Source organism: Lipotes vexillifer, unplaced genomic scaffold, assembly GCF_000442215.2.
Source record: "Lipotes vexillifer unplaced genomic scaffold, Lipotes_vexillifer_v1.1 scaffold1265, whole genome shotgun sequence".
Lineage (NCBI taxonomy): Eukaryota > Metazoa > Chordata > Mammalia > Artiodactyla > Lipotidae > Lipotes > Lipotes vexillifer.
The window spans coordinates 40,585-50,730 of record NW_006788179.1 but is presented as its reverse complement, the minus strand read 5'-3'; positions in this window follow the sequence as shown (position 1 = coordinate 50,730).

Sequence of the window (10,146 nt, the reverse complement as noted above, 5' to 3'; positions counted from 1 at the left end):
AAAAAATTCTGTTAAATGTGTATGTATTCTGGATTCCTCAAAACTAATTTAGTTAGATGAAAATTGTTATTTTTGGTTTTATCACCTCAGTATTTGATAAACAAACATCATTGTGTCAGCTAAATAACAATCTTTGGAACTTAGTGTAATTTCTTAACTGTGCTGTTTACTGCTACATGTTTTATGAGGCTCAGCATGTGATTCTGAATATTTGAAGAAGAAAAAATCATTTCTAAATTATAGAATACTTAAAATTTTTTTTATAGAATACTTTTTAAAAATAGTTTTCTGGAGTTTCCCCTCCAATTCATTCTTCATATAGCAGCCAAACTGCGAATCTGATAGTACCTCCCTTATTTCAGTGGTTTTGAATACAGTCCAAAATGTTGATGAAGCCTGAAGTCCCTCTGTGATGGTTCTCCCTGTCTATTCAATCACATCTTTCTAATCCCAGTTATAGTTTCTCTGCAGTTCCTTTTTTTTTAAAATCTCTCAGGGCCCTTAAACATGTGTTTGCTTCTTTTTGAACTGTTCTTTGCTCTCTCTCATCATCTCCTATTCATCTTTGAGGTCTTGACTTAAAGGCATTTCCTTGGATGGACTTCTCTGTCTACCCAGACATGGATATATTCTCCTATCATAGATGGTACCCTCAGCTCATAACCCAGGATATTTAGCATGCATGCTAAAAGCTGATCCTAGTTCTGTTATAGAAACATGGGTATGTACTTAGTCTTATTAATTCCCAACTTATGGTTTGAGCTTTAAGCTCAATAATAATGACTGCTCACTTGATTCTCATTTCTATCATGGAGAAACTAATTTGAAATTATAGGAGGTGACATTAAAGACAAATTAGAAATATCATGGAAAAAGTTCTGGATCAGTCTTTCTGAATCTCAGTGTCCTCATCTATAAAATGAGTATTGAATTCATTCTAGCTCTAATTCTGTTTCTAAATTGCATGAGAATACATCTATGATGTATAGTCATTTAAAGAAAAACTAATTTCTAATTCATTTTTCACTTTTGAATTTTTTTTAATCTTTATTGGAGTATAATTGCTTTACAGTGGTGTGTTAGTTTCTGCTTTATAACAAAGTGAATCAGCTATACATATACATATATCCCCATATCTCCTCCCTCTTGCATCTCCCTCCCACCCTCCCTATCCCACCCCTCTAGGTGGTCACAAATCACTGAGCTGATCTCCCTGTGCTATGTGGCTGCTTCCCACTAGCTATCTATTTTATATTTGGTAGTGTATATATGTCCATGCCACTCTCTCACTTTGTCCCACCTTACCCTTCCCACTCCCCATGTCCTCAAGTCCATTGTCTAGTAGGTCTGCGTCTTTATTCCTGTCTTACCCCTAGGTTCTTCATGACCATTTTTTTTTTTAGATTCCATATATATGTGTTATCATATGGTATTTGTTTTTCTCTTTATGACTTACTTCACTCTGTATGACAGACTCTAGGTCCATCCACCTCACTACAAATAACTCATTTTTGTTTCTTTCTTATGGCTGAGTAATATTGCATTGTATATATGCACCACATCTTCTTTATCCATTCATCTGTCGATGGGCACTGAATTGCAGTGTCCTCATCTATAAAATGAGTATTGAATTCACTCTAGCTCTAATTCTGTTTCTAAATTGCATGAGAATACGTCTATGATGTATAGTCATTTAAACAAAAACTAATTTTTAAATCATTTTTCACTTCTGACTTTTAAAAAAATATTTATTTTTGGCTGTGTTGGGTTTTCATTGCTGCATGCGGGCTTTCTCTGGTTGCGGCGAGTGGGGGCTATTCTTCGTTGCAGTGTGCGGGCCTCTCATTGCGGTGGCTTCTCTTGTTGCAGAGCATGGTCTCTAGGCACGTGAGCTTCAGTAGTTGTGGCATGCAGGCTTAGTTGCTCTGCGGCACGTGGGATCTTCCTGGCCCAGGGCTCGAACCCATGTCCCCTGAATTGGCAGGTGGATTCTTAACCATTGTTCCACCAGGGAAGTCCCCCACTTTTGACTTTTTAAAAAACACTAGTGGATGTGCCTGTTATTTTACCATATTACCATGCTCCAAAAGAATAATTAAGCCAACTTCAAAGAACTAAACATTTACTCATATTGACATTATTGCCTACTTGGTCAGCTTCTACTTGCTTCTCTACAGAACTCTCATTTGCTCTAGTATCCTACAGAGCTTTTATTCTTTGTGCATTTGTATTGAGAATGTTCTTCTTATGTAAGTTTTTGTTTATCTGATTTATAGCTTTCAGAGGTGGCCATGAGGTGCTGGAGAGGTATGGATGCAGAAGTTTTAGGGTTAGAAGGTTGTTTTAGACTATTTCTTTTCGATTAGAAAACTGAGACTAGAGAAGTTAATTCCAAGGTAACCAGGTAGTGGCAGCAGAAATGGTTCCCTTAGTGTGTGGTGATTTTATGACTTCTCATTTCACAAGATGTTTTTTCCCCCTTCAGTTTTTCTTTTAATTAATTAATTGATTAATTAATTAATTATTTGGCTGCACCGCGTCTTGGTTGCAGCAGGTGGACTCCTTAGTTGTGGCATGCAAACTCTTAGTTGTGGCATGCATGTGGGATCTAGTTCCCTGGCCAGGGATCGAACTTGGGCCCCCTGCATTGGGAGCACAGAGTCTGAACCACTGCGCCACCAGGGAAGTCCCCCTGTTCAGTTTTTAAATAGGTGTAGATCATGCAGGATCAATAGAGGAAATGAGAGAATTCCCGAGGAGCAAAGCTGAGCAACATTGTTCTTGGACAGACAGTCTGAGAATGAGCTGACTGTTTGGGGATAATAAATTGAGTGTAAAATGGTGTATAAGTACAATGGTTTATCAATTTGTTTGAAAAAATGTGTTCTATTCCTGTAAGGATACAGTTAAATAAATATGTGTTTTCTATTGTTTGTTTACCTTAGGTAGTGCATATTTATAAATATTTATATTTATTTATACATTTATCCAAAATAAAGATGAAGCCCAGACTATGGGTCAAACCATGGATGCGGTAAGCTTTTATTCAGGTCAGTACTTTTATTAGTATGCCCTTGACTGAAACCCGCAGCAGTTTTACATTGACATTCAAAACAGATGGACTTTTAATTATTAATCCTATGGAATTAATGAGCTCATTTTAAGAACAGGGTCCTCTCCCTGTGCCCCACCACCCACTTCTTTGTCAAGTTGCTTTTTAATTAGGATTTTCTCTGTTTATAACGTATAATCCAAACTAGGCAAAAGGTGAACTGTTAAGTATGTCATGAAATCTCCAAATTTTTGAATAAAAGACTCAGTGATTTACATCGTATAAAAGATTTTATGTGGCTTTGTAGTATTGGGCTGATTAAATGAATGAATGCTATCCTTTTTGATATTCTGCTTTAAGATGATGCCCTTCCAGTTTTCAGATTATTTTAAATTAGTTTTAATACTTTTACGTCAAAATTTGTTGTTTAGGCCTAAAAGAAATACAGTAAATATTTAGTTGGCTTAATACCTAAATTTTTAGTTGGCATAAGAACTGTATTCTCTAATGACAAAGGGGATGACATTTTCATAGATATTTCTTCTCAGTTTATTAACTGAAGTGCAGTTCTAGTTATTTTGTTCTTGACTCACATGGAACACTTGGCAGCCCATCTAAAATTGGGGCACAGATTTCTACCTAGGATGGCAGCTGCATCGTGAGGAACTCTTTCTGGGGAGTTTTGAATTGACTGAATGGACCCCTTATCTGTTAGCTAAGTTATAGCTACTTTTCTGGTTTTGGGCCAGGTTTCACTGTTGTACGGAGTGGGGTCATTACTCTAAACCAGCTGAGTGGAGGATCTGTCCATTTTGATTTTCTGTTGCTCCTCTTCAGTGGTAGAGATCACCAGAAATTGACTGGACTTCTTTGTGTAGTATTTACCAGTGTATCAGGTTAAAGACATTTAATACATGCTTTTGGTTGATATGATTTCATTATCGCAGTTGCTGAATTTCTTGCTATTTCTTGCTATTTCTTGTGCCTCATTTACAGGGGAGCAAAAGAGGAAAATCAGGAGAATGCTATGTAGGGAATGCTCTGTTTCCTGGGCAGAGCCCAGGCCAGAATTTACTGTGGTGGCTTGTCATAGACACTACTGTTGGCTATAACTAACTGCCAACATGTTTTATTGGGTGGTCCTTGGAGGTTGGCAGACACTTAAAGTAGTCCCTGCTCTAGACAAGCTTATTGTCATAAGATTTGCTTTTTGATTTTTCTTTATATCTTTGTATACTTATTGTTTTATATCATTATGGTAAAAGCAAAGGTAGAAAATAATGTTTACCATATTCCATGACCTGTGTAGGTGGATAAGGATAATTTATTGAGAATGAAATTAGTTATTTCTCTCTACTCATTCCTATAAAACTGCAGAAATGTGGCATCTTGCCAAAAAATTGATAATGATTACTTAAATAACAAAGTAATTTAAAAGTAGGTAAATTGTTGTATGTTTTTATAATGCTGTTGATTATAAGTAAAGGAGTCCTTAATTATGCCCTTTATTTTGTTTCCTTTGTATTTCACTCATTGTTTATGAGGAAGGATGTAGAGTATGTATTTATAAATCTCTTTCTTAAAAGGTCATAACATTTATTTTATTTCATAGAGACAGTGCTTAATATTTGAGTTGATATTTGTGTGCGGTTTAGGATAGTGGTCTAGTTTCATTCCTTTTCATGTGGCTGTCCAATTTCCCAACACCATTTCTTGAAGAGACTGTCCTTTCCTCATTGTGTATTCTTGGATCCTTTGTCGTAAATTAATTGACCATATATGTGTGGGTTTATTTTGGGACTCTCTACTGTGTTCCATTGATCTGTATATCTGTTTTTATGCCAATACCAAACTGTTTTGATGACTGTAGTGTTGTAATGGAGTTTGAAATCAGAAAGTGTGGTGTGTCCAACTTTGTTTTCTTTCTTAAAATTGCTTTGGCTGTTTTGGGTCTTTTGTGGTTCCATACCAATTTTAGGATTATTTGTTCTATATCTGTGAAGAATGGCATTGGAATTTTGATAGGGATTGTATTGAATCTGTAGATTACTTTGGGAAGTATGGACATTTTAACAAAATTCTTCCAACCCATTAGTACTGAGTATCTTTTGATTTATTTGTGTCTTCAGTGTTTTTCATCAGTGTCTTTTAGCTTTAATGTACAGGTCTTTCACTTCCTTGGTTAAATTTATTCCTAGATATTTTATTCTTATTGATGCAATGGTAAATGAGGTTGTTTTCTTCACTTCTCTTTCTGATAGTTCATTATTAATGTATATAAATGGAACACATTTTTTGTATATTAATTTTGTATCCTGCAGCTTTACTGAATTTATTTTATTAGTTCTAACAGTTTTTTGATGGAGTCTCCAGGATTTTTTAATGTATAAAATAATGCCATCTGAAAATAGTGACAGATTTACTTATTTTCCAATTTGGATGCCTTTTTTTTTTTCTTGCCTAATTGCTCTGGCTAGGACTTCCAATACTATGTTGAATAAAAGTGGCAAGAGTGGGCATCCTTGTCTTGTTCCTGATCTTAGAAGAAAAGCTTTCAGTTTTTCACCATTGATGAAATGGTGTTATTAACTATGAGTCTGTCATATGGCCTTTATTATGTTGAGGTACATTCCCTTTACACCCACTTTGTTGAGAGTTTTTCTCATGAATGGATGTTGAATTTTGTCAAGTGCTTTTTCTGGATTTATTGAGATGATCATGATTTTTAGCCTTCATTTTGTCATTGTGGTGTAACACATTGACTGATTTGCAGGTGTTGAACCATCCTTGAATCCCTGGAACAAATTCCAATTGATCATGGTTAATGATCCTTTTAATGTATTGTTCAATTTGATTTGCTTGTATTTTCTTTTTGAGGATTTTTTTCATCTATGTTTCTTAGGGATATTGGTGTAATTTTCTTTACTTGTGATATCCTTGTCTGGTTTTGGTGGCAGGGTAATGATGGCCTTATAAAATGAGTTTGGAAAAGTTCCCTCCTCTTCTGTTTTTGGAAGAGTTTGAGAAAGATTGATATTAATTCTTCTTTGAATGTTTGGTAGAATTTACCAGTGAAGCTGTCTTTTGGGGCGGGGTGGGGGGGTTTGATTACGAATTCAATCTTTTTAATAGTAATTGGTCCACTCACATTTTCTCTTTCATCATGATTCAGTCTTGGTAGGTTGTATGTTTCTAGGAATTTATCCCTTTTTTCTAGGTTAGAATAAACTTTTATGTTCACAGAGATTAGATATGAAATTGATATGTAAAGATACTTTTGCCAAATCGAATTAGTCTTTATTCTTTTAAAGTTAAATATGTGAAGGATATTTTACCCTGTAATCTTTCTTCCATAAGTTTTTGTTGATGTATATAGTAAGTTGTATATATATATATATATATATATACATATATGTATATGTATATATACATATATATATATATACACACACATATATATATGTAAGTTTTTGTTCATATATATAGTAAGCTTTTTCCTCAGAGGATTATTTTGACAAGAAATAAGGAATCTTTTGGTATTATCTACTCTATAAATTATTTTCTTTTATTTTCTTCTCCAGTCTAGATTTTTAAGAGTTTTTGTTGGTTCTGTTATTCTCTTATTTTTGTGAAATAATCTGTGTTCACACTCTGTCACTACCTGTTGCCTTTGGAATTTATGCATTTTGAGCCAGTTACCTTTCAGCATTATTTTCAAGCTAAGGACTCCAACATTTTATGGTTTACCTTCACATGGAAGGCCCCCCAACCCTTACCTTCCTAATAATTTTATTTTCACTTTTATGCGTTGCCTGGCTCTTGTCAAAAGATGGTTTTGTGTGAAATAGACTGAGGTAGTATTTTCTTTTCTGTTTCCAATATGCTTTCTGTTAATGGCCACTATTACAGTTGGCCTTTCTGACTATAACAGCACATTGGAAATGTTACTCTTCATGAAACAGTATATAATGACTACCAGATTTCTTTCCAGATCTCTCTTATTTTATGAGTATAGTAATGCTTTCTCATTTATGAGTTTTCCTTATTTGAAATTCAGATATAATGTAGCTTTACTTCTGTACTGTATATGTTTTTCAGAACCTGTGCTGGACATCTGGGTCACTTGTTTCCACCTTTGTTCTTCTGCCAGTTGCTTCTTAGGTGATTGGTCACATACATATTAAGTGTCATGAAAATATATTATATGTTATCATCGAGCTATGTGTATTAACATGTGGTATTTGTATCCCTTATGATATTGGGCAAGAAGAGATTAAAAAGAATGTTGTTTGTACTGTCAGAGCTGTTACTGCCAAGGTTGATGTCTAGTAGTGCTACGCATAAAGTGCCATGACAGTGTAAAATGAAAGGCATATTGTCAGCTCAGATTCCAAAGAGGAAGGGACTCTTCTTGCCAAAGAGGATTTAAAATGATTCTCCCATCATCAAGTTTGTGGAATACAGACTAAGGAAGCAAAACTTTCAGGTTAGAGACTAGAGACCTGTAGTGTCACAAAGCATTCCTACTAATTTGTAAAACTGGCAACTATAATTTTGTAACAAGTGTTTTTTAAAAAGCAAAGCTTTTTCCTAGAAATTAATAGGTACCAATTTGGTTTTTAAGCTATTTTGAGGAAGTCTATAAGCAAAGTCTAAGAATGGACCTTCATATAAGGTGTGAATAAATTACTGTAGACAGTAGTGAAGTGGAAAAAGACTTTCAAAAGAAGTCCACAGCTTATATTCCATGCTTTTCTCAAAAGATAGAGAAAATTTCAGGTTTATCTGCTTGTCAAAAGCAGAAAAATCTGGTTGGTGGTTGATTCTTTAACTTTTCTTTGATCACATCAAATATAGAATGTCGAAAGGAGGATCTGATGAAAACCATGGATCTTCTTCCCAGATAATTTCATATATTTACATACAAAATTTTTAATTTACCCCTTGCAGATGTTAATTATCCTAAAATTCCATCCTAAAACTAGGTAAGAACATTTTTGTCAATGTTAGAAACAGTCACAATTGAACTTAAATGACTATGCAGTTATAAATATCTATGAGCTAAAAGAGGTGGCAGGTCCTTCCCAGTAATTATCTACTTCCTTCCCTTTCTATTTTAGCCCTATTATTGTCTGTTTCAGCCTCAGCAGTACATTTTCTCTTAATTTCAAAGACAAATTGAAAAGTATAGCTTATTACCAATTTAGGGTAGGGAAATGCCTTTGGTAGCTATTTAGTGCTCTTTGTTCCCTGTGTTTATTTTAGTGAATGTAAAACATATTTATGAAGTGTCATAATTTGTCTTGCAATCCCATTAAAAAAAATGAGATTGTGGACTTGCCTCGCAGTGGTTAAGAATCCACCTGCCAGTGCGGGGGACACAGGTTTGAGCCCTGGTCCGGAAAGGTCCCACATGCCGCAGAGCAACTAAGCCCGTGCGCCACAACTACTGAGCCTGTGCTCTAGAGCCACGTGCCACAACTACTGAAGCCCACACATCTAGAGCCCATGCTCCACAATAAGAGAAGCCACCACAATGAGAAGCCTGCATACCGCAACAAAGAGTAGCCCCCGCTCACCACTAGAGAAAGCCCGCACGCAGCAACGAAGACCCAACGCAGCCATAAATAAATAAATAATAATAATAAAAAAGATTTTGAGTTCCTTATCCAAGAATTCTCCTACCATGAGGATTTTCAAGAACTTAATTTTGACAGTTTGAGAGAATAGTTTATTATCCACGTAATCTGTTATATTGTACTTACCTTCACTGTAGAATTTTGGGTTTTTTTGTACAATTTCCAGCTTTTCTTTCTTTTGATTTTTGTTAGGTTTGACATTTCCCTGCCCTCTTCATATTGGAAGATTCCAGTATTTGTTTATTATACTAGACAACTTATAAAAATATTAAATGAGATTGATCCTATAGTCATTTTGGAATAGTTCATTGTGGACTTCTTTCGGAGTGCTTTATTCTTCCAGCAAAACATTGAAGAAAATTTCATTTTCTCCAAACTCTCCTCCATTTGTGTCTCAGATTACCAGAGTTTTCCTTAAGACAGGGATCAAGTCATCAGTTCCTAATGGTAGATTTCAATAAATCCTAATAGTAGATTCAGTAGATTGAATAAAAGATTTATTTCTCCATTTCCAACACAGGTATTTTTAAAAACTAGTGTACTTAGGACCTTTGTTTCAGAGGATTTTGAAAGTCAAAAAAGTAACCTTTGTTTGATCTAAAAAATTACCCCCAGAAGGAGTTGTGTGCATTGTCAAGTATATGGTAGACCAAACCAACTCTAAGCCTGATTTGCAGGATGTTGGTTCTGGTTGATTGCTTGGAGTCTTGGGAGGGAACATTGCAAAAAAAAATTATTAATATGCCTTAAAAGATTATCTTATACTTAATCTTATAAAGTATTTGAAGGAGGTTCAGGTTGGTTTTAAAATTATTCATTGCAGCATTATTTACAGTAGTCAGGATAAGGAAATAACCTAACTGTCCATCAATGGATGAATGGATAAAGGTGTGGAATAGTTATAAAAAAGAGTGGAATCTTGCCATTTGTGACAACACAGATGGACCGTGAGGGCATTATACTAACTGATATAAGTCAAAGACAAAAATTGTATGATTTCACTTATATGTGGACTCTAAAAAAGCAAAACCAAACCAAACAAACAAAAAAAGCCAAGCTCATAGATACAGAGAACAGATTGATGGTTGCCAGTTGGCGGGGGGGGTGGTGGTGGTGGTGGTTAAATGTGTTAGGGGAGTTAAAAGGTACAGACTTCTGATTATAAAATAACTAAGTTATGGGGATGTACTGTACAGCATGGTGACTGTAGTTAATAATAATCTATTGCATAGCTGAAAGTTGCTAAAGTAAATCTTGAAGTTCTCATTACAAGAAAAAAAATTTTTTGTTACTGTGTATGTTTATGGATGTTAAGTAGACTTATTGCAGTGATTATTTTGCATTATATACAAATACCAAATCATTATGTTGTGCACCTGAACCTAATGTAAGCTATGTGTCAGTTATACCTTAATAAAAAATTTATTCATCAGATATGGCCTTTTTACTTTTCTA